The sequence below is a fragment of the Ipomoea nil genome, unplaced genomic scaffold (genome assembly GCF_001879475.1).
Source record: "Ipomoea nil cultivar Tokyo-kokei standard unplaced genomic scaffold, Asagao_1.1 scaffold1074, whole genome shotgun sequence".
Taxonomy (NCBI): domain Eukaryota; kingdom Viridiplantae; phylum Streptophyta; class Magnoliopsida; order Solanales; family Convolvulaceae; genus Ipomoea; species Ipomoea nil.
Window position 1 is genome coordinate 1,838,699 of NW_017617502.1, and position 26,896 is coordinate 1,865,594.

Sequence of the window (26,896 nt, forward strand, 5' to 3'; positions counted from 1 at the left end):
CATTTTAGTCTCTATTCACTTCTTCCCTCTCAATTCCTAGCAATTCTATTCCTGCCAAGTGCCTACCAAATAATGTAAATTGAATTATCTCAGCTGGTTAGGATGTTAAAGAATGCAAGTAAAAACATAACGAGCTGAGATAATTGTAGCAGACAAAAAATGGCGTTTTCTCCTTTGGGAAGGTTTGTATAACATAGTCAGGCATTTGCTTCTGGTGTAAAGGAGTGAAATATGTAATGAAAAGCGATAGATATTCAAGCTCCAGGTGCAAGTAATAGATTTTATACTTCTGTGTTATTGGGTGTTCATAATTTATTATTATTGTTGTTATTGTAAATTTAAGATTAAAATTCTAAATTTTCATACACCTACTGAAATGAACATATATAACACATCTTATATATACTTTGTTATGTAAATGACACAAATATATTACAAAAGTTATAATATTATATTCTCTATAGAATAATTTAATATAATGTAATGGTATCATTAATATATATATATATATATATATATAAATAAAGGCGAGTTCAGGTGCGGTGATTTCTTACGGTGCGGCAACACCAATAGTTCAACAAATATGCACCATCAACGTTAGGAAAATACACCACACAAAACAGAGTAAACAGAGCCCTGCATCACCAAACACACACCATTAGGTGTGAGTAAAAACACCATACACTGTTCGAAAATACACCATTGGGGGTGGTGAGTTATATGGTGTATTTTTTTGAGTCTGTTGTGTATTTTGTGATGTTTTATTGCATTTCATTGTGGTGTGTTTTTATTACACTGTTGGTGCATATTGTTAACACTGTTGATGTATTCTAGAATTTCGCCGCACCGCCGCACGGTAAGACCCCGCCGCATATGAGCGCTCTTCTATATATATATATATATATATATATATATATATATATATATATATATATATATATATATATATATATATATATATATATATATATATATATATATATAGGATTATATTCAAATACAAACCGCCCTTAAAATACAAACGTGTAAATTGATTAGGATCGTTTGATTTTGAGATTGGATGGATAGGATTGATTTAATTTTTTTATGGAGTTTTAATTAACCATGCGCTTGTTTTTATGTTAGGGGGGTAATTTTGGATTTTTAGTATTATTTTAATCGGATCAAATTCTAGGGAAATTCAATCAGCATCAAAATTGTCGTCTTTCCCGGTCTCTCTCCCTCTATCGTACGTCTGCCAAAGACTTTCCCACACGCCGTTCGATTCACATTGTTCATCAGTAGCGGACTTGGCCAGAAATTTATTGAAATTGGCTTTTGTTCGTTTAGGGTTTTGAACGGTGTTAATGTGGTTCATTCTTATTCTCTTAAATATGATTAATTCTTGGTGTTTTATTTAGTACGCTGAATTTGGAGTTGATTATTTCTGTTTTTTTTTTTTTTTTTTTGATATTTTTCTTCTGGCTTGTTTCCCTTGTTGTTTTGGCTTGTATTTGGGTCTTTATTGGAAGTTTCATAGTATGGTGTATTTAGATGCATCATGCATATAATAGAGGCTGATAGTGTATATTGAATTTAGTTGATAATCTCTTTTAATCTTTTCACCATTTGTGAATAATCACTGTTTTCCATCTTTGTTGATAACATGATTATTCTGGCTATCTTCTCTCATTTATCCTTAGTATGTAATTTTAGAACAATTTTGCATAGTAGTGGGATTTTTGTTTTCTTTTTAGTCTATATATTGTAAGGTGAATTTTCAAACACCAAGGTTCTAAATATATTTGTTTTCCTCCCTGTTTTGATGCAGCAATGCCAGATTTTGCTCAAGTTTACAAATACATTGACAGTGTCTTTGATCCAAACTCAAGTAATCACTTGCAGAGATTAAAACAGATAGACCCCATAAATTCTTCCCAAACAGTATGCACTCACTAAATCATATTAATACGCCTGCAAGGCGTTAGACTGTGCATTCCTGTAATTTTCAATGAATAAATTACTCACATGATGATTTTAATTAAGTATGTTTGTGCACCTATTCATTGTTATATGTGCATGTTAGAACAATGTGTGATTTGTGGTACTAAACTACTAATAGTGCATGTATTTGAAAGTTGTGTGCATGATTGTGGTGAAGGGATGTGGTTTTTTAGCCCGATGAAAGCCATGGTATTGAATGGTTTTGGTCGTGTGCATTGCATTACAGTTATGTGTGTGCACTGCTTAGCTATGTGGCAAATTAACAACGGACTATGTGTTTGGTGTTTGCAGATTGGATGTTATGAGTCATTTTGTTTATGGTTTCTCTACGCATTATTTGTCTCATATTGTGCTCACATAGTGCATGTATTTAATAGTAGTGTGCATGATTGGGGTGAAGTGTGTGCACTTTTTTATATACTGATTTGTGCAGTTTTTTATTATTAATTTTTTTTTTTTATTTTAGTTGGTTGCCTGGTTGTTACAGGTAATAAGTCAAAGGAATCTCAGTCTCAACCTGGTGTCTCGCATAGTTGCAAGAGCGAAGATGATTTTGTTTCGCCACCTTTGGTGTTCCTTGCAAGACTACAAGAAGACCCGGTGTGAAATGCTCATGGTCATATTGTTTTTTTTTTTTTATTTATTTAAGGCGGTTTTATAATAATAATACCACGCTCAAACACTTATCAGGTATTCACAATGTATTCTTAGATTCTAATATGTCACCGTGTGCGCTTACAACTTGTATTATATTTTGAATTAACATTTTTACTTGTTTCTTCTGTATTCTATTTGTGTGCACAACCTTTGCATTCTGGGAGGCTACTTGTTCTCCAATTACTTTAGGTTGCACTGTGTGCATATAGGTAGTCTATTGTGTGCAGTGTGTGTGGGTTTGCACATGTGGTGCACACCCGTGCATGAATGTAGAAATGTTTGTGCATACATGAGCATTATTTTGTGCATTCCTCCAACTCAAGGAAGTTTTACCATACACTTCAAATTGCAGAATGCGTAATTAAAGTAGGTTTGCACCCACTAAATCACATTCATGCACACATGTTACAAACCATAAATACCGTGTGCACAAACGAACTGAACTGTGTGCACTAAATCTAATGCATGTGGATTACTTTTTCGTTTTCGTGCATGTGTGCACTCACAAGTATAGCTGTGTGCATCACATTTATGACACCCTTTTTTCCTTGACACAGCTGCGTGCTTTCATTAATTAGTACGTGTACTGCACCAGTACACGATTAATTTACTGCATATGTATTTTTCATCTGAACCTGTATACGTCGTCATACATGTCTGCACTCCATTAATTACCATAACTATTATGCACCAGGGGAACATGCTTCATTTTTTTAATTACTAAATGCACACAGTCCACCTAATCATAATGTAATTAATTTTCAAACATCTCAACTACGTTCGCTGTAAATAAATTTGGACTTAGTCAACGCAAAAAACAAAAACATGTGTCCCAAAAATTTGAAAACAGAAATATACTATGCAAATACTAATATGTCCGAAAAATTGCGGTTGTCATGGTGGTCGATGTCGTCACATGTATGGCACTTCCTCCCCCCTTTTTACTTCTGCTCGGCTGCTTTTTTTTTTTGTTACTTTTTAATCTCTTCCTACTACCTTTGTTCTTCGCAATTCTAGGTGCTTTTATGTGTATTTCTCCTGGTGGAGTAGCTCCAAGTAGTGATTCAATCACAGATTGGTTGGTACGACTCTGTTGTCCTTTAGTTTGAACATGGTGGCCCTTCTTTCTTTTACTTCTCAGTCAATAGTCAATCCTCAACCAACTTACACTCACGATCTTATAATTAGCAATAACGTTTTGGTCAAAAACTACTCCTGCACATGAAAGAGCTGTAGTAGTTATTCAATGTCCAGGGATGACATTTTGACAATTTTGAGTGCACCATTGTTGTATCTGCATTGAAACCATTGTTGATTTATTAGTGCACAAACATATGTTCATTTATGCACACAGTCAGCTTTGGCAGAACACACCAGCCACGCCATTGATTATCACACAATTTAATAGCAGACCTAAAACTTAATACAGTTGTCGTAGGTACAACACTGGTCATAGAAATTGACGGATACTACACACAGAGTACATAATAATACTTTGCACACATCCTTACGTCAGTCCGCGCACCTCCCGTTTCTATTACGACATTTAAAAAAAAAAAATCAAAACACACACGTGCACTCTGTATAAAACAGTTGTGCACATAGAATACCCTAGACACACAATGGTGCACTCATGCCAATGTCTGTGTTCACGGCTAATATTATTTGATTATGTAATTCCCCTTAAACCTACAACTATTCCAATCAAACATGCCTCATAAAGCCATCATATTCATACCCTTCTACTCACAGTATTAAACACCAAAGTCGCATGCAGTGAACAAATAGCCTACAAATTGAATTAAAAGCACATGTGCACGTACACAGTATATCCAAGTTGCGAACACAGAATACAGTAGGCGCACAATGGTGCGTTGAAGGTAATTTGTTTGTGCACAGATAATATTCTTTGATTCTGTATTTCCCCTTAAACCTACAACTGTTCCGATCAAACATGCCTCCTAAAGTCATCCTTTTCATGCCCTTCTACTCAGAATGCATACAATATTAAAGACCAAAGTCCCACCCCCATCAAAATTTCCAAACCACATGCAGTAAACAAATTTCCTACAAATTCACACCTTGGCCGTCCCATAATGGTGATCAACTGGTCGTATTCATTAACTGAGTGAGGCATCTCCATGTCCGCAGAATTGTCTTCATTCGCTTCTCTACGCCATGCAATGTCTGATTCACGTCTCTAAAAGCTTTGTCCGATACCAATTGCTTAGTTAAATTCTACCGTAATTACACTTCTTCAAATCCGGCTAATTATCCATAAAAAATATAATCCATAATTATATTGTGATTGTATTCCCATAATTACCCTTTTTAAATCACACGTAGTTTCTTTAATTCCTAACTTTCAAATCATCTAATCCGTCCGTTTGCTCTAATCTAATGGCCCAAAACAGTCCACACTTTTTTATTTTAAGGGTGTTTGCATGTGAATACAACCCTATGTTGCATTCAAATACAAACTCCCTTAAAATACAAACTCCCTTTAAAATACAAACTTAAACTCGTGCACACATTAACATATTTACATGCACACGGATATATATTTCAAACTTAACGGTTTACGTTACAAATAAAATTAATGTTGCGGTTGTTGCCACAGATAATAAGAATATGAGATGACTCAGATCTACGTCATAGTTATTTAAAATATTTGTTCACAGTTAAGAACGTGTATGATTATAATTTAACCAATGTAAAGATGTGGGGCAAGGAAATCGTAAAAGCAGTTAACATAGTTGATATATAGCTAACTAGTATGCCACCCGAATGTTGCACGGTAGGAATAATGATCAATGATATAAGTAATGTCATTTAATGTAATTTCAATCTTTTATAAAAATTGTTAAATTTTTTTTTGAAGGAAAAAGGATTTTATTCAAACTTAAGATATGAATTGTTCAATACATGAAGGGACAGTAGAAAACCAAGACATATGACCAGGATGAGAACTAGCAGCTCGAGCCAAAGCATGAGCGCATTTGTTCGCTGATCGAGAGATAAACTCAATAGACACTGTTTCAAAGTGTCGTTTCAGAACCCGACATTGATTAATAATATTGCCTGTGTAGGAGTTATCCGGGAGATTTTGATTCAGAAACCTGCACACCATCTGACAGTCTGAGCGTATAATTACCTTGTTCCAACCTTGAGAGATGGTCCAAGATAGAGTTTCTTTGATAGCCATGGCTTCAGCAAGGTGTGGATCTTTTAGACAACGAATGGGGCCACTCTTTGCCGCGACAAAACCACCATCATCCGACGAGACCACAACACCATAGTATCCAAATTCATCATTTTGCTGGACAGCCGCATCAACCTCCACCAGCCAAGTCGAAGGGGGAATAGCAGAGCTGGTGTTTGACGTTGCATGGTGACTAATACTGGGTCCAGAGCTTATAGCAGTGGGTTGCCATTCCAGTATACTGCTTTCTACCCATTTCTTTAACATCTCCATAGTCCATTGGTTTCTATTCCACACCCAATCGTTTCTCATTTTCCACACACACCAATGCCCCTAGCAGCTAGAGTAACAACAGTAGGCAAAACATTCCTAGCACATCGCCATGCAAAGTTCAAGATTTTTGGAGGAAGCTTTGATTTCCATAAGGCCCTCCAGGCAGTGAAGGCAGAATTTGGTGGCAACCCATTTTCCATAAGGAGTCTGTATCCTTGCTTGACAGAGTAAATTCCTCGAAGGTCATTTCGCCAACTCCACGTATCCGCAAAGTCTATTGAGATGGGTATAGACTTGATCAGATTAACATCACGAGGGAGAAAGAGATCACGGAGTAAATTTGTATCCCAATCTCCAGTGATCGAATTAATAAGGGAATTGACTACTGCCTCTTCATGCACAGCCGAAGTTGGAGTTTGAATGTATGGATGATCCCTGTCCGGCAGCCAAGGATAGTGCCAAATTTTTGTTGTTCTGCCATCACCAATGCGACGAAAGCAGCCACGCCTCAACACATCCATGCCTGCAAGAATCGAGCGCCAACAATAGCTAGGATTAGATCCCAGTCTAGCCTCCAAGAAGTTTGTGTCAATAAAATAACGGGCTTTATAGAGCCGGGAAACAATAGAGTTAGGATTACATAGCATTCTCCAACCCTGCTTTGCCAACAACGCAATATTAAATTTGTTGAGGTTCTTAAATCCTAAACCACCCTCAGATTTTGGAGAAGCCATGCGGTTCCAAGCTAACCAGCGCACACCACCCTCAGATTTAGAAAGCCACCAGTATTTATTCATCAACCGCTCAATATGCTCACAGAAGGTGACGGGGAGGTAGTACAGACTCATAGTGTACGTAGGAAGGGATTGAGCCACACTCTTTAACAAAATTTCTTTCCCAGCTTTAGATAATATTCTTTTCGACCAACCACCCAACCGTTGCTTAAGCTTAGCTTCTATAAAAGAGAAGACCTCCTTACGATTTCTGCCAATACCCAATGGGAGGCCCAAGTATTTACCAATACTTTCCGTTTCACTCACTCCAAGGGCGGCTGCTACTGCAAATCTGTTAGGACTGTCAACATTTTTACTAAACACAATACAAGACTTTGTGTAATTCACCGTTTGGCCAAACATAGCTTCATAGGCCTGTAAACAATTACCAACCACATTTGCCTCATTAATGGAAGACTTAAAAAACAAGAGGCTGTCGTCCGCAAAGAAGAGGTGTGAAATGCCTGGAGCACCTCTTGCCACAATACAAGGGGATATATGGCCAGCACCAACAGATTTTGATATCAAATGAGACAAGCCTTCTGCACATAAAATGAAGAGATAAGGGGAAAGAGGGTCTCCCTGACGCAAACCTCTCGTAGGAGTGATGAAATCTGTGAGAGCCCCGTTCATATTAACCTTATAGCGGACAGTAGAGACGCATAACATTACCAACTCGATCCACTGATGATGAAAACCCAGTTTCTCCATAATGATACGAAGGTAATTCTACTCCATCTTGTCATACGCTTTTGCCATGTCGAGTTTTAGTGCACACCACCCTGCCTTACCTTCTCTTTTACGGTTTAAGTAATGGATAGCTTCAAAATCAATAAGAACATTATCTGTTATCAACCGACCCGGGAGAAATGCGCTTTGAGTTTCAGATATAACTTTGTCGATGACCTCTTTTAAACGATTCGCCACCATTTTTGCCAGAATTTTATAGGTGACATTGCAAAGCGCGATCGGTCTCAAATCACCCATGTTTTCAAGTACAGCTTTCTTAGGGACCAGAGTTATGTTAGAATAAAAATTGTTAAATTGATTATGCATGAAACACATAGTAAAAATTTAAATAACTATATTGTTGATCATGTTTTAAAAAATGGTAAAACCAAGCATTAATTTTCAAAATTAACTTTGAAGTGTATTTTTTCTTAGCGATATTGGTTGTTAATATTGAACATCACAACATACTACCAATACATACTACAAAGCATTGCGTTATTAGATGTTACATGGAATTTGAGAATTTGAAATTTAAATAATATAAGTGTATGTATAAATGTAAAACACTGCCCTCTTGCCATGATTCGTTGCACTTGCAATAGTACATTAGCCCATCACGCTCAATGACCTTTTTGTGGCATGAACTGCCTTTTGCAGGAAGTGTAATGACATGTTTGGTAAATGACTCTTAGTTGATTATATTAGTGGTTTGATTAATTGATAGTATTATTTAGTTGGAGAAAAGTGTTTGGTAAATTAGTTGTTAGTTGTTAGTTGATTACATACAAAATGATTTTCTCAAAAAGTTGATCAAAAAAGTTATTTTGAGCAGCTTTTTGAATTTTAGCATTTTGGAGCAATAAGTTGTTACAAAAAACTAATTAATCAAATACTGATATTGATTTTTTAATCAAGTCAAACAACTAATAGTGGTTAAATAAATCAAAATGGATGGATATGCTAACTATTTTACCAAATAGGGCCAATATCATTCCACCAAGCTTTCAATTCCAACGATCTTAGCTGCCAACCAATACTCCCCCAACTGTAATGGCATGTTTGGTTCATGGAATAGGTCAGAAATGGAATGACATTCCTTGGAATAGACCTATTCAATTGTTTGGTTCGTCACTTTGTCATGGGAATAGTCATTCCTAGGGGAGCCTTGGTATTAGCTATTCCCATGTTTATGGGAATAGTTTTCATACTACAAATACCAAAAATACCCTTACAGGTTATATATATATATATATATATATATATATATATATATATATATATATATATATATATATATATATATATATATATATATATATATATATATATATTTTCTATTTCACCACCGCCACTTTCCGCCACTTTTTAAAGATATTCACTTCCGAGGGGGTCACCCATCCCAGGATTGCAGGAAGTCAAGCACGCTCCAAGATTGCAGGAAGTCTAGCACGCTTAATCACAGAGTTCTATGGTACCTGGTTGTCATATCTTACTTAAAATTAATTGGCGATAGGTAGGTGGACATTAACCATTTAAGCACATCTCTCCATGGTAAGCCACAGCGCCACGTCTCGAATCGAGCAGGGGCTAAACTCGGCCAATCCGGCCGACACCCAACAATCCCCCTCCCAGCGCACAGCGCCACGTCTCGAATCAAGCAGGGGCTAAACTCGGCCAACCCGCCCAACGCCCAACAATCCCCCTCCCAGCACACAGCACCACGTCTCGAATCGAGCAGGGGCTAAACTCGGCCAACTCGGCCGATGCCCAACAATCCCCCTCCCAGGGCCCACATCCCACCTGAGACTGGACTCGGCTTTCGCCTCGCCATTGATTCGAACCCGTGACCATGGCTCTGATACCAAATGTTGGATCTCAGCACTGCACTATACCCGCCCGACGCCCAACAATCCCCCTCCCAGCACACAGCACCACGTCTCGAATCGAGCAGGGGCTAAACTCGGCCAACTCAGCCGACGCCCAACAATCCCCCTCCCAGCGCCCACATCCCACCTGGGACTGGACTCAGCTTTCGCCTCGCCATTGATTCGAACCCGTGACCACGGCTCTGATACCAAATGTTGGATCTCAGCGCTGCACTATGCTCACTTCCCAGGGGATCACCCATCCCGGGATTGCCGGAAGCCAAACACGCTTAACCACAGAGTTCTATGGTACCTGGTTGTCATATCCTACTTAAAACCAATTGGTGATAGGTTGGTGGACATTAACCATTTAATCACATCTCTCCATGGTAAGCCACAGCGCCACGTCTCGAATCGAGCAGGGGCTGAACTCGACCAACCCGGCCGACGCCCAACACGAACCAAACAATATAATACAATTCCTATATTATTCCTTACATATTCCATTCCTTATGGAATAGCATTTCTATTACCCCAAAATTCATTCCGTGAACCAAACGTGCTGTAAAGGAAATAGATTAGTTTACCTAGTATAACAACTTCTAATATATTGGAATTGAAATGTATATTCAATCAAATACTCTGACTTATTTTCTAGCATAAAACTTCAATACTAGTCACAACAACATCATCAGTTTCTGAACATCCAAAAGACATATTCACAGTTAGTCTTGGCGTAGAATCTATCCTCCGCCTGTTTGGGGTTAAGTCGCCGTTTCTTTTGAGGGCAAAATAGTCCTTTCAATCTCCAATTTGAGGGCATTAGAGTCTTTCTATTCACCATTTGTTCATTCTGTGTCTTTTGTTGTCGACACAACATTTTTCACGCCGGAATACAGTACAAGGGTGGAGAATAGCAAAGAATTCTGCATCAGCCGCTGTTTTCGGTGGGTCCAAAGCCGCCGCCGGGAACAGACTCGGCCCCTCCGCCGCCTGCCTTCTGAGCCTGTATTGCCTAGCCTTGAGCAGCCCTTCTTCGCGGAAGTTCTCGGCAAGCAGAGCCATATCAGAACCCACAGCTGCCGCCGCCAGCTCAGCAGAATGAGTCACCGATGTCGAGCCCAATCGCCTCGCAGCGCGGCCGGTCAAGAAAGTGGCAATTGCGTTATCAGTTAGGATTGTCACCTTGGGAATGTTATCCTCTGCGCTCTCGGATTTTACCTCTACAAACACCGCACGAAACGCCCCGACAATTCTCAAAAGCTCGTAGGCGGCGGCGGCAACAAAAAGCAAATCCCAAGCTCCCTCATCGGAAACCCACCATACAGAAACCCAGCACCGGGCTCACCCTTCTTGAGGTCATCATCGGCGAGAAATTGTGGCGAAAGCCAAAACTCACAGTCATCCAAATCCTCCGCCATAGCCGCGTCACTGTTGTAACACCCCACTTTTTCTTAATCTAAATCCCGAAACTTAATTTAGCAAGATAATCTAAGTAAGAAATTAAAGGTAAGATTAATAACTTAATTCAATCAAAACCAACCACGGGTGTTACCGCCACAGTCACCACCCATGATGACTGCACAGGCTAAAAAAGAAAAAAAAAAAAAAAAAAACTAACTCAAGTCAAACTTCATTAACAACTTTAAAACTTGGGGTACATCCCCGATCAAAAGATCAAACTAAGTTTCCAACAGTCAAACAACTAACATCAAGTTCATCAACTGTAACTAAACATCACAAGTCTAAAGTAGAGTCTATCTAGGATCTACCAACTCAAAGTCTACGCACTAAAACTACTCGTGCGCGCTCAAACACAGGGCCCACCTGAAAGGGGTTAAGAAAAACAAGTAGAAAATAAACCCGTTAGCAAATCAATGTTAAGTATAAAACCACTCAACCCTGTAAAGTACTATAGAATATAGATTTTGAAAATCATTTGGCAAGCACACGTAAGCTCAAACATTTCAACACTTAAACAACATTCTCAACAAACCCATAATTAACTCTATATACTTGCGAACTAGCCGAAAAGTAATCAACACATAATTATGCTTTCTCAAGTACTCAACCTAACACAACTCACATGCTTCAACAAATACAACTAAACATAACTCAATATACAATCTCATGCTCAACTTATAGACAAAGAGATACTAAATAACATAACAAACAATCTCATACTTTCATGCTAAATGACAATCAATCTCAAAGCTATCATGCCAACTCAACAACAACAACAAGCTATGCAACTCAACATACACTAAATGCAACACATGCAAGTCATGTAATACATGTAACAATAAATGACATGATGCTATAAGTATATAGATATACTCTCTCTCAAAAAGGTATACTTTTTCTGTGGAGGTTTCTGTTGAGTCACACAGACTCGCCTTTCTCTTCTTTTTTTCTTACTTGCTTTCTCAAACTTTCTCATTTCTCTTCTTGGGCAAAGCAGGTACTCCGCCGCAGCGAAGCCCTAGCGAACGGTGCAATCTCGTGCAGCCGCCACATCCGTATCAACGGAACCTCTAACTCGTGGGGAGGTAGGTCTTCACGAATCGTGAATTGACCTAACCGGCTCGGCAATCTAGCCGGCCACATAACCAACTCGCCCATAGAACCATGTCCTGGGTTCTTAAATTTTTCTCTGTGGAATCAGGTATCGTACCTTAGTGTGCACACCCCCTAACCAGGATTCCAAGCCCGGGTAGTATCCAACCTAGTAACGCGGGAATATCGACCTTGTTACTTCTAAAATATCTCATTCGGTTCACAATGTCCGATTCATTTCTCAAACTTTCTTTCTTTCTCTTTTCTTCCGAAAGGACATAGTCCTAACGGTCATCAAAAAACCTATTTTCCTCACAATAGATAATATATAGATATATCTCAAGCCACAAACTCTACTTATGCAAACTCATGCACAAATATTCTCAAACAACTTCCCTTTTATCACAACTTTGGAAATAAAAAATCATGCAAATCTCAATGCAAATAGATAATGATTTTCCAAAATAGATATAGATTTTTGAAATAGAACTTAGACTTACTTAGAGCCAATGATGCACTTAACTCAATGAAATACTAAGCAGTCTCTTTACTGCGCAATTATACTCAAATCTCATTCTCTGTAAACTAAGGAATCATACACTGTACATGCCAATTTCTCAAACATTTAGTAAAACTTCTCATTAAATACTAACAAGTATTAGGCATGCTTCTCAACAATTTCTAACATGTGTCGATCATGCTTCTCAACTCAAAACATACTCAGATGCTCTAAACACACTCACTGGAATGGTTCACAGGCAGCAACAACATTAACAGAGAACTCAACCTCAACAATTTCAACTATAAATCATGTTTTACAACTCCAAAATCAACTAAACAAACTTCTACTAGTACGTCGTAACGAGCCCGAGTGTCCGAGCATCAAGGGCCCATGAGTCCCGGTCCGAACAACATGTAGCTGAGCCACAAAGGGCCCGGCCAGTACTGAAAATGGCCTAGCGGAGCTTGGTGACGGGGCTTGGGAAGCCCCGCCACTTGGCTCCGCCAAGCCGCGGTGTTTGGCAACGGACCATGCCATGGTCCACCTCTCAACGGGACTGGCCAACGGACCATGCCATGGCCCGTTGGCTAGCACTGTTGAGTGATCTGGTGCACCATCTGTGTGTACCAGACACCTTCTTCCTCCCTGTAACACAAAAACCAACACTTCTAATATAAACCACAATAAATCAATAATAGATCATCTACATCACACAAATAACTCAACCACATCATCTATCTAGCATTTCTACACATTTAACCACAATCTAGAAATCAACAGAGATAAAAAAAAAATAATAGTTTGGGAATCCATGGTTTATACCTTTGCTTGTTCTTCTTCTTGTGTGGTTTCCTTCTTCCTCTCTACTCAACTTCCACCACTTCCACTTCCTAGACTCCTCAAACAAACCACACAAACTACACACAAGGAAGGAACCTCAGAGATTGAAGCAAAGAAGATGAAAATCCGGAGGAAAGATGAATGAATGGATGAGAAGAGCTTGGGGAAAACTTACTGCAATGTTTCTTTGTCTACAGAGCTCAAGAGTGGAGATGCCAAAGAAGGAGATCAGGAAAAACAAGGTGAAAAGTGATGAATATATAGGGTGCAAAACCCTAGGTTGATCACCAATGATTGGTGGAAGGCAAAGAAGTAAGTTTGTGTTTGGCTTCTAACAAGGAATCAGACAATGCTCTTGGTTCACCTTGCATCATGGACCAAGGTCTAAAAAGTGGATTTTGGATAACTTGGGGTCAAAAATAGATTTTCTAAAAATGTTTTCTAGTTAAAACACTTGGTTCAGGTTTCACAGGTTCCTTTCCTGTTTCACTCAGATTGACTTTTCGGGTCAAAACTTTGTACATAAATGTACCCAAAATTTAGAATTTTCGAAATGGAATAAATCTCAGTGTTGAATTTATTCAAAAACTCGGTTCAAAAAATTTAGTTCAAACACCGTTTTCGAAATAAAATCTTGAAAGAGTGAAAATGGCTATTTTGGAATTTATGAAATGGAATCCCAGATGCTTTCTTCGATCATCTTCTTTCAGTCTTGCCTGCTGGTCCTAAACATCGTTGGACTGGATTGCGGTGTTTAGCCGCACACGGCGGTCCCGAGTTCTCCTGGCGGTGCAGACCTTGCTGTGACGGCCTTTTCGGCCGGTGGGGCAGACAATCCGATCGCCGCCGTCGATTGGATGAAGAGACGATAATGGATCTTCTTCCTCTTAAATATGAGAATGAGATAAAAAAGTAAAAGTCCTATTTTTCCCTCAAAAGAAACGACAAGTCCTATTTTTCCCTCAAAAGAAATGACAACTTAACCCACTGCTGGAAATTTGCATTTTTCCGACCACCAAAAAGTGGTCGGAAAAGGGAGATTTCCGGTCGGAAATGCAATTTCCGACCAACTTTCCGACCATTTCATGAATTCAGGAAAAAAAAGCCCTAGCTGTTACCGACAACTACTCAAGGTGGTCGGAAATACCGGCTTCATTTTGAGGACGTCGGAACTACTAGTTGTCGGATAAAGAGAGCATATTTTCTACCATTGGTGATCGGTAATTGGTCGGAATTACCATCCACTAGTGGTCGGTAAAATTTACAAAGAAAAAATAAAAAAAAATTCAATTACCGACCACCTACCACTAGGTGGTCGGTAAGATTTACTAACCAAAAATATAAAATATAAAATTCTACAAATATCAAATGAATTTGACCTGTTACAATTATACAAATTTCAGCACCACGAGAGGATGAATGTTGCTTTCCATCTATGAGAGTCCATGACAAAATGAAACAAAAATAATACTTCTAAACCAAAAATCTAATAGGTTAATACACATGGGAATCTCAAATATGAAATCAGTATGACAGTGACTATATGATGAGACATCATTACTGCAAAATATTTCGTTCGAGTTTCCCAGACAAGGAGGGCAGCGATGCTATAGACATAGAACCCACATTAGCACATGTATATAAGAATTATGGAAGGCCTGACACAGAAAAGGAAGTATGTTAGAAACCACTTCAATTCTTCATGTATGAGCATGCATCTATACCAAATACACACATTATATACACGTGCATATAAAATGAAAAGTTTAGAATGACACATATCTTGAAATCTTACAAGCATATTCCTCAATCATATGGGCCCATCTATTGCTTCACACACAGAGAATAAGAGTGTTTTCAGATATTTCTTCTGCAATGTATCATATACTCCTACAAACATAAACAAACACAAATGAATAATAAAATAATAGAGAAGAATAAAACAGAAATGAACAAAAAATAAGAAGAAAAAGAGCAAAACTCTAGTAGAGCAAGCATGTTAACCTGTAGTTCATCTAATCACTTACTAATATAGTGAGTTGCTGAGAAAATGCTCCAGAAAAATATTCAAGGAAATATATTAGATGGCCGAGAATTGTAAGAATGTAAGTCCAGAGAGTAACAAGGCTAGAAAACTAAAATTGCAGTCCTATATGAAATTCTTGTATAGATTAGGTTAGACATCCAAGAATTGTAAGAATGTAAGTCTAGAGAGTACCGAGATACTGCTGGTATTAACCTGATGATAATAGCAGAGGTGATTGTGTACACAAATGACCACTGAGTCGAGACTTTGTCCAGGGATCCATGGCTGGTCTTTGTGGTAGCTGTGGAGTGGGTGGTTTTGATTGTCTAAGTTCATTTTCCCTATCAATGAACCTGCCAAGGGGGAATGGAAATCTGTCAGATAAATAACAAAATGAAAGCAAGACCCAAAATATTATGTCCTCAAAGTATGGTACAAATTAATAGGAATGCCAAATTATTTAGAGTATAGCCTTTTCCAATGCAACTTTTGCTATATATTTTCTTTACATTTTAAATTCAAAATAAACAAAAGCTAACTAGTTCTTGAGCTAAATGCAAAATTTGGACTGTCCGACAGTTGTGAAAAATCCAGACAAAAACAGAAATTTGTGAACAGAAAAAGTACAGGGAAAACAATCTAGGAATCCTAGAGAGAAGTTTTCAGCAATACCCTGAAAAAGATACCCTGAAGAGGGCTCAATACAAAAAGAACATTATAAAGGTTTTAGACTCAATACTTCAAAAGGTCAATTCTAGGACATTTAAACAAGGACTCGAACTTAAGAAACTACTACTAATTTAAGCAGTTGGAAATCCAAAATCACCAGCATGCCATTGACCCTCACAGGAAGTAATTAGAGATTCATAAATCTCTAAAACTATGAATAACTCATGATTTAGAAATTAGAAGAATATACTCCTAATTTGAACCAAGTACATCACAATGTAAATGATGTTGATGTAAATCAATCAGAAAATTGCAGCTAAATACAATACCAAATGTGAGTTTGAAACACAACTAAACCTTTCATTTTATTTCTGTAAACTTATTAACATTGAGGGTTAGATTTTGTATAAAAGGCCACCAATAGTGTTAGCACACCAATAGTCACAAACATAAATCCTATTCGATGCAATAGGAGACGGGAGGTGTCCGGAGGGCAATTCAAGATTTCATTTTCAATCAAACTGAAATTAGGGGATGGGTCTAGCATTTATTTCCAATAGGACTGATCATATGTTTATGGTCCAAAAAATTAGTTCAAAGATAAACAGAAAATGAAATGCAAGTAGGGAGTTTATTTTAGGCTCATTTCAACTATAAACATGTTTTAGAATGTTGAACTTTTGTAAAGATAGGAATAGAAAGAGAACTCACTGATGAATCCTTATGCTTGTGGCTTTTACTTTTATGCTTTTCTCCTTACTTCTCTGAAATGATATCAATGGTCAGTATGACTATGACTTCTTTCAAACCACACATCACCAATTCATAGGAGAATAATTTAATTTAAGCATACCATGAATCATAGTACAAAATTAGAACTTTTTTCTAACTCGTAATTGATGTATAGGCATCAAGTCTATTATAAAAGGTACTCACATAGAAGAAACACAATTCCCACCAAATTAGCCAGATTGACACTCAAAATTCAAAAACAAATCGGCAGCTCACTGAAATTTCGCGCAAAAGGATAAGAATTCATAGAAATTATTTACTGATTCTTCTGAATAAATGTAATTATAAAATGAAAAAAATATATATGAATCTTAATCAGAAATTAGATACAAACATAAATATATGCATATATAGAGAGAAAGAGGAGGATATAGAATAGGAGAACCTGGAAAAAATCTGTTGCAATGTCTTCTTCCTTCTGCTGCTTTCTACGATTAGGCTGTGATTTGCAATGTCTTCTTCCTTTTGCTTCATTCTACGAGTAGGCTACTAGGTTGTGATTAAGTGAGGACGAGGGCTGATGATGGTAGAGTTTAGGGCTCGTGTGTTGATGAAGTGAAGAAGTGAGGACGAGGGTTTAGGGCTCGTGTGTTGATGAAGTGATGAAGTGATGAAGTGAGGACGAGGGTTTAGGGTTCGTGTGTTGATGAAGTGAAGACGAAGTGCGAAGACTATTTAAGTAGATGTTGCTGAAAGAACAATTTGTTGGAGTGAGACCACCTGCTAAATGGACGAAAAAAATGTTTTGACTATTTTTACTTAAATTCCGACCACACTTTAAAAGTGATCGGAAATTCCTACTCTTTTATGCCCAACTCAACTCTTGGACGAAAAAATAAAAAAATAACACTTTTTCGACCATTTTTGTGAGCGGTCAGAAAAGTGGTCAGAAATTTGACAAATTCCAGCAGTGACCCCCAAACAGACGAAGGACCATATGGGTCATAGATTGAATAGTTGATGATTTGATTGGTTAAGAAAAAAAGTCGAGGACCAAGTCGGTACTTTCGCTATAATTGAGGGACCATTTTGGTAATTAACTCTAAACAATTTTTTGAAAGCCAACCAATGAATGATTGTATTAATGAATCAAAGCTGCAATGCAGTCTGGAGGGATAGAATCCCAGTACATAGCCTGATCCTGAATAAAAGCTAACGAAGCTAACGTGTGCGCATGCGCATTAATCTGCCTAGAAACATGATTAAACAAGATATAATTAAAAGACGAAGCTAAAGTCCTACACTGGTCAACTACTACTCCAACATAAGACATTATGATAGTTGTATTCTGCCGTATCGCATTTCTCAGCTGTAAACAATCTGTTTGAATCGTTACCGTTGTTATATTCTTCTCCAAAAGCCAGGATAGAGCTTCCTTACATGCTAGTGCCTTCGCCATGAATGGTGACAAACAATTCGATAGTCTCCCATTTTTTGCGGCAATAAAAGATCCCTCCGGAGACAGCAGCACAATACCATACGTAGCTTCCCCCGTGTCCTCCCGATACCCCGCATCCACATAACACCGTGTGGTGGTGTCGGTGTCGCCATCTGCCGTAGCCACCGTGGGAGCCGCCGTGCCACGGCACACCACCTGCCGGTAGGAGTGCAGCGCCGCCGTGGCCTGTCTCCAAGCCGTGGTAGGTCGCGGCAGTGTGCCGTCCCATACCGCTGAATTCCTGCATCTCCATAAGCAATAAAGCAATGCCACCACCGCTGCACTTTGGTCCTCTGTGAACATTGTAAGCACAACTGTTAGCCACTCGGGGAATGAGTTGACAACAATATTTGTTATTGGCAATCCTGAAATATTCCAAACATGTCTAGAATAATCACAATTGATGAATGTATGCATAACATTCTCATGCTCTATCCCACACATTTGGCATGTGGGATCCACTTCCACCCTCTTTATAATCAAGTTGTTAGTTGTTGGAAGAATATCACAAACTGCTCTCCACAAAAAAGTCTTCCATTTTGGGGGTATTTTCATTCCCCACATTTTAGTCCATTTCTCAAAACTCCCAGGCGAGTGATCATAAATTCCCATAATGTGTCTGTAGGCATTTTTAACTGTGTATATCACATTGGGGTCATCAGGCCAATACCATGAGTCCTCATATCCTGGACTAATAGGTATCCTCAATATTCTACTCACATCTTCCTCCTCAAATAAATCTGCTAAAATATGCGGGTCCCAGGTAGCAGTATGCTCATCTATTAAACCTACCACTTTAGCGTGCCTGAGCTCCACAGGCATATCAGTCTGCACCAAAGGGCTAGGATTATCAGGCAACCATGGGTGTCCCCAGATCAGTGTTGTTTTACCATCCCCTATCCTCCTGCGCACCCGTGCCACCACTATGTCATGAGCTGCCATAATACTTCTCCATGAGTGGCTCGGGCATCCTCCTACTTTGGCATCAATAAAAGTGGTATTAGGATAGTACCTTGCCTTATAGACTTTTGCAACAAGTGTGTCTGGACTTGTGAGTAGGCGCCATGCCTGTTTTCCCAACATTGCTAAATTAAAGTTCCTAAGATCTTTGAATCCCATTCCTCCATATTTCTTTGGGATGCTTAACTTATCCCAGGCCTTCCAGTGTATTCCTCTATCCATACCAGTGCCCCACCAATACTTGTTCATTGTTCTCTGGATTGATAAACATACTGAGTCCGGGATAAAAAAGACACTCATTGAAAAGGTAGGCATAGATTGTGCCACGCTTTTCAATAAAATCTCCTTTCCTGCCTGCGTCAGAAATTTCTTGTTCCATGAGCTTATTCTCTGTTTTATCTTATCCTCAATATATGAGAACACTGCCCTCTTGTTCCTCCCCACAAAAGATGGTAATCCCAAATATTTCCCAAAATTGGGTGCCTGGTCTACCTGCAAGCAAATCGCCACCTCTTCCCTATCCTCCACACTGGTATTTCTGCTAAAACAGACAGTGGACTTGTGATAATTTACCTTTTGTCCTGAGAGCTCCTCATATCGTCCCAGACACTGTTTAATTACTCCCGCCTCCTCCCCATCTGCTCTAAAAAATAATAGGCTATCATCTGCAAAAAATAGATGTGATATCTGCGGGGCTCCCCTAGCAACCCTGCAGCCATGTATTGAGCCAGACATTTGCGCTCTTTGCAATAACACAGATAACCCTTCTGCACATATGAGGAATAAATATGGGGACAAAGGATCCCCTGCCGCAACCCCCTGGTTGGCGTTACACCTCCACTATGAACACCATTAATTAAGATGTTATACTGGACAGTAGTAACACACTGCATTAACAAATTAATCCACCGGTCCTCAAAACCCATTACCTCCAACATCCGTCTCAGGAACTGCCATTCCATCCTATCATACGCCTTGGCCATATCCAATTTCAACGCTGCCCACCCCCTCCTTCCACACTGTTTTCTATTCAAGTAATGCCCCACCTCCGCAGCTATTAAAATATTATCAGTAATAAGTCTCCCAGGGATAAAAGCACTTTGGGCCTCAGATATGAGGCTCCCCATGAGCGGTTTCATCCTGTTGGCTATTACCTTTGCCATGATCCTGTACAGAACATTACTTAGAGCTATTAGTCTCATATCAGCTACTGTCTCAGGCACATCTTTCTTCGGGATTAAGACCACATTAGTATCATTCAATCCTTCAGGCAACGAGCGTGAGTTCAAGCAATTCACAATAAATTTAGACACATCTCCCCCCCACAATATCCCAATATTCCTGGTAAAATCCAGGATTCATACCATCCGGTCCTGGTGCTTTGTCAGGGAACATTGCAAATAAAGCACACTTGACCTCTTCTAACTCAAACTGGCGGAGGAGCTTAGTGTTCTGCTCACTAGTCACACGGGGGGCAAAATTATCAAACATGGGATCCTCCCACCATTCAGTGTTTGATGATGTAAAAATAGCAGCATAATATTCTAAGACAACTTTCTTCATATTATCCCCCTCCACCCATGCACCCATATCATCTTTTAATCTAGGAATATAATTTTTCCTTCTATGAGCAGAAGCGTACCTGTGATAGAATTTGGTATTGCAGTCCACACCGCGGAGCCAGTGCTGCTTCGCCCGCTGCCTCCAAAATACATCCTCCTGCATCTCCAACTGTACTAGTCTCTCCTCAATCTCGCGAAATTCAGCCAATGCAGCCGAATCTCGTCTGTGCCGTATCTCATCCTGCTCTTTCCTCAATTGCTTGATGCGGTCTCCAAACTTATGCCAATGCTCCCACCCCACCGCATTAGCCTTCCCCCACAATGCTGCTGACAATTCAACAGCCCCTTATCCCTACCATCCTGCCAGGCTGTCTCCACCACCCTCCGACAACCGTCATCATGAATCCATGCCATCTCAAAGCGGAATCGTTTCGGTCCCCCATATCTGCGGCAACGCACTACATCAATTTTTAAAAAGAGAGCAGAGTGATCAGACTTTCGGGTTAGAATATTTTCGACCCACGCCTCAGTATTCAGTGTAGTCCATCGTGTAGACACCAACACCTTATCCAACCTTTCATCCATCCATCTATCAGTCCCTTCCCCCTTCTCCCATGTAAACTGGTGACCCCGCATTGGCAATTGAACCAGCCCACAATTGTAAACAGTATCCCCAAACCCTCTCAACAGACTATCCGGGTGAGGATTCCCGCCTCTCTTCTCACGTTGGTATAATAAATCATTGAAATCCCCCAACGCCACCCATGGCAGTGTAGACTTATCCCTTAACCCACTTAACAATTGCCACGCCTCCCTGCGTCTATGTCTCTGTGGAAATCCATAGAGGCATGTCATCCGCCATACTTTTTCCTTAACAGCCACCTCCACATCCACATAACTCTTCGAATAACTCAACAGTCTAGCAGTATTATTCTTTCGCCATAATAATGCTAATCCACCTCCTCCCCTAACTGGATCCACATAAAACAGACCCTCAAAACCAATTTTAACTCGCAATCTTTCTGCATGACTCCGATCTACCTTTGTTTCCATTAAGTAGACGAAATCGGGCTTCTTACGGGACACCATGTCCACCACCTCACGAACTGTCTGTGGATTGCCCAAGCCACGACAGTTCCAGCTTATTGTACTCATTGAGATGGGCGGGCCTGACCAACAGGACCCGCCGTAAATCCGTTTTTTGAGAGCTCAGACATCACCACATCTCCTGCATCCATCCTTATACCACCACCACCACCCATCCCATCCCCCCTCCTTCTCTTAGCCGCCGCTACCACCACTCCCTCACCCACCCTCACATCCGTCACCCCAACCCGTACCCCTCCCTCACTCACACCACCCCCTAATGCCGTAGCCGTAGCCCCCACACCCCCCTCCCTTCTCATCCCATCTTTCCCTTTCCCGTCCAGTGATCTCAACCACGGGTCTCCCACCTGCCTTGGCCCCCGGCTACCTCCCCCCGCCCTCAGGTCCGCCGTATATGGAAATTTATCCGCAGTGAGTCCTGATTTCCTTGCCAACTTACAGAACTTATAGGCATGCCCCAATAAACCACAATAAAAGCAAAAATTATGTAAACGTTCGTAGCGGAAATTTACCCAGCAGCTTGACTTATCTCGTTTAATTAGTTTCATCCTTCGTTTTAGCGACTTTTCTACCGGTATTGACACACGAACCCGGTGAAACGTCTTCCATGGTGCTCCCGGATAACGGTCATCAACTTTTACAAACGTGCCAATAAAATTGGCCGCTTGTTCAAGAACCGCTTCCGATGTATATCCCAGCGGCAAGTCATAAAGCTGCACCCACATATCCACCGATTTCAACTCAACCGCAGCCGGCCTTGCACCCGATTCCACCTGCTTACAGACTAGGGTGTTGTTCTCAAAAGACCACGGCCCTTCATTGAGGACCCTCTGCATATCCGTTTCATCGTAAAAGATGAACATAAATAACCCCGGTTGAATTTCCGTTACATGCATACCCCACACCGGTTGCCAAACCGAGGCCATCACTTGCCGCATATACTCCAACTTCACCACCTTCGTTGTCAAAAATCTACCAACACACACCCACCGATGTTCCTCCTCCTCCGCCACCACCCCGACACCCTCCCCCACCGGCTCAAAGCCGATCTCCTCCTCCTCCTCAAGCGCTATATCACCCCATCGCTGTGTTAGTCGTTCGATAACCTCCTCCGCCCGCTCGAGGATCGGTGGTTCCTCGTCAATCCCATGAACGACCGGTTCCGTCGTCGAAGGATCCATTCGTCCGTCACACAACGTTTTTGCCGACGTGAACCAGTAGCGAGAATCAGTGGTGCTGGCCTGCTGTATCCCGTCGCTCATCTACCGTAACCCCGCAGCAAGATCCGTCCGTTCAGTAATCAAGAAGAGCAAGAAACGCTGGAAGTTCTAGGAGAAATCCTAGCAAGGAGGCAAAACCCTAGAGAGAATTTCTAGAGAGATAAGAAATCAAGAGTTATAGTTTTTTTTCAATTAACTCTAAACAATATTTTAAAAGAAAATTTACTTTTTTTAAAAAACTATTTAGTAATGTAATCTAGAAGTTTCAAATGTACGTTATCGTATTTAAATTATCTAAATAAAATAAAAAGTATTTATGAATGTCATATTAATAGAGATTATATGAAATTTATTTCAACCATTTCATATTTTTATTGGTTGCCCTCACTGAAGAAAATTTCAAGATCGCCCTTGTTGAGGAACTTATTCATTTTTAAGTTATTAGCCCCAATAAGCTATGCCAAACATGTATTTATGTAAAACTATCGCGCGTTAAAATAAGAAAAAGTTTGACTAATAAGTTATTTATTGACACCTTCATTATCTTTAATTTAGGGTCTGTTTGGAAACTCGGAAAATGATTTCTGATGTTTCGCTAGGCAGGAAAATAAGAAGTCAAAGGAAAATCAATTATGGTAAATGGAAAATGATCCCATTTTTTCAGAAAATGACTTTCCCTTTTTTTTTGGGAGGGGAGGGGGAAGTCATTTTCCGCTTCTTCTTCTTCGCACAGACCACAGACTACCAATGCTTCCTTCTTCGCATAAAGACTACAGAGACCTGCCACCAACGCCTTCTTCTTCGCATAAAGACTATAGAGACCACCAATGCCTTCTTTGCGACATTCACCAACTTCTCGACCACCAGAAACCATTTCCGGCTGTGGGTATGAAAACCCACAGCTGGAAACGTAATGGTTTCTGACTTGGAAACCCACAGATCTGGTTGGTTTCCTTGGAAACCATTCTGCACAGAAAGGCGATAAGGATTCCAAACCAGTCCAATTTTTTTTTTTAAATAAATTTATTGTTTAGGGTTTTTTAAATAGATTTGAAGATTATACCCTCCTAGACAAGCTAAATCACTCTCATTATAACAATCAAAATGGTGAAGTATACAATTTTGCTCATTTTTTGAAAAATGAACCAAACACACAAAGACAGTTTTCTGTTGTGCAGCCAAACACCGGAAAGGAAAATGTTTTCCAGAAAATGAGTCATTTTTCTGCTTTCCAAACAGACTCTTAAAAGACAATTTACAAAATATTTTTAAAGAGGAGTTTTGACAACATCTAAAAATAAAAAATAAAAAAATAAATGAGAAAATGAAAACAAATCCTGGCCTATTTGTTCCATCAAATTAATTAAATTGCAGGAATCCACCCCCTTGTGGATGGGAAGAAGCGCACTACACCATCTGTGTTTCTATGAATTTCAAATACACAAAGTATGTTCTGCAGAGGATGGAAATGTGCATAAACCTCCATTACTTCCCCAATCTTTGTTGGCACCTCAAATTCAATTCTTTCACGCTCAATGATCTTAATATTAATATATTGAGGCTCTTTCACAACCCAATCACCAGTGGTTTTGTTTTTCACACTAACACCAACTCCATTAAAGTGATCTCCATGCAATTCTCTGTAAATGATATCAAAGGATCCATGCTGCCTCAAAAGTGTTGGAATTGTGCAACTTACAGAACCTACCTACATTTTGAAATACAATAATATAACAAATTAAAACACCAAATCAGAGAGATATGATACCACGTAATAAATTACATGCATGCATGCATATGCACTTTGGCACACGTTGAAATTGATATCAAGAAATTCATGCCTCAGCTCAAAAGTGTTGGAATACTGCAACTTACATAATACCCACATACTTGAACCCAAATCTTGACAGTATCACCTCCTCCAGAACATGCCTACATTATGAAATACGGAGTACAATTTAACAATTAATACCAAAACCATCACCAGGCCATCTAATCTAATTATTAATACTACATAAAAACACTATTGGAAACCTGAAAAATTATTTGTCACTTTTTAGATTTTTCTGTGTTGAGATAATCAAAAATAAAAATCAAAAGAAAATACTTATTCTGGTCAACGAAAATGTCCAAGTTGACCGAAAATATCTTCCTAAATTTTTAGTCAGGAGTCATTTTTTAGATTCTTTAGTTGTCTGTGTCTTTATTCTCTATCATCTCTCTCCAAACTAGTTTTTCAATTATTATTATCACCACCACCACCAATTATTATTATTGTTGTTGTTGTTACTTTTTCTAAACAAATAATTAATATGCTCATATTTAAGAAAATGAACCAAAAAAAAAAAATCTTAATTTTCTGCCAAAAAAAAGTTTTTTGACCCTCAGTCAAACAACAGAAAATTAAAATATTTTTAGAAAATCAATTTCCAAAAGGAAAATGTTTTTTATCCCTCCTAGATTTCCTTCGGGCGTGATGTGGCTTTCACTCATTGGGTGTCATGAATTGGCTAACCCACCACTAATTTTAAAAATAAAATTAGTAACCAATTAACTAATGACACATCATGAGTGATGAACTTGGAAGGAAAAATAGGAGGGGTATCTAGCATATTACTCTTTCTAAAAAATATTTTCCAATTCAAACGGACCTTAAATCATCATAAATCAGGCCGGGGAGGATATATAACTAACCTGGTACCAGTTCTCGATCAAAGGAATACTCAAAGAACTACAATTCGCTACCGCAAGATTTTGTAAGGATTCAAGACTCTCGAGGCCCGGGAGCTCAACTAAACTTTTGCAATTCTCAATATTCAAGTGTTCAAGTCTTTTCAAGGTTGATAAATCTGTTATTTTTTCCAATGAGACACAATTTTTTGTGGAGAGTACTTCTAAACTTGGAGGAAGGTCTAGAAGTGCTCTAAGATTCCGCCAATCGTCCAAGCAGAGGCTTCTCAAATTGGAAAGATGACAATGGTCGAAGGGTAAGCTTTGAAGATAACAACTTCCCAATAAATCTAAAGATTCCAATGAGGTCAAACACCCAATAGAGGTCCTAAGATCTACTCCATGCAGATAGTTGTAAGACACTCTTAGATATTCCAAGGAGCATAAATTCGCAAATGAAGGTAGAAAACCATCAGGATTAGGATTGCGAACTCTTCTTGATAAAAACTGAGGTGATAAAGTGTCAAGAAGTTGATGAGGTCTTGATTTTGACGCTACTAACTCCTTGTGTGACCACAGGTACAATGTCTTTAGATTTCTCAAACATCCCAAAGAAAAGGGTATATGTGAGATGCCAGTTCTAAAAGCATCTAATTCTCTTAGTTGCTCTAATTTCCCCAACTCAATTGGAAGCTGTTTCAGTTTCTTGCAACCACGTAAACTTAAAACTTCAAGTGATTTTAAATTACAAATGCTATTCGGAAGTTCCTTCAGTTTCGTGCATTCTTCAAAATATAACTCAACAAGTTTCTGCAAACTTCCAATTGATGAGTGCACCTTGACCAAATTTGAACAAAATTCAAATAATAATATCTGAAGACTCTCCGCCCCACTGAACTCCGACATTTTCTTAAGTTGTTTACAACTAACAAACTTTAAGATCTTCAAGCACCTCAAATGCTGTGTAATAAAGTAGACTTTAATCAGTTTCTATTTTTATATTCACAGTACATAGGGAATATGTAATTTTAAAAGAAGGATTAGACAATATAAATTAAACCTGCATATT

At 39.2% G+C, this 26,896-nt stretch overlaps 2 long non-coding RNA genes across 3 annotated transcripts; both read right to left on the bottom strand.

The window, feature by feature from the left end:
• Window positions 1-26,060, bottom strand: LOC109182932. The gene is made up of 3 exons (XR_002054468.1): window positions 26,050-26,060; window positions 21,862-21,867; window positions 1-259 (listed from the first exon to the last, which is right to left on the bottom strand). It is a non-coding gene; the product is annotated as an uncharacterized LOC109182932 (long non-coding RNA).
• LOC109182931 lies at window positions 14,748-17,534 on the bottom strand. 2 transcript variants are annotated; one of them, XR_002054467.1, is made up of 6 exons: window positions 17,256-17,534; window positions 17,015-17,085; window positions 16,790-16,842; window positions 15,623-15,762; window positions 15,179-15,273; window positions 14,748-15,041 (listed from the first exon to the last, which is right to left on the bottom strand). It is a non-coding gene; the product is annotated as an uncharacterized LOC109182931 (long non-coding RNA). The 2 variants fall into 2 exon arrangements; XR_002054466.1 differs by lacking the exon at window positions 17,015-17,085.
• Window positions 26,061-26,896: the final 836 nt, after the last annotated feature.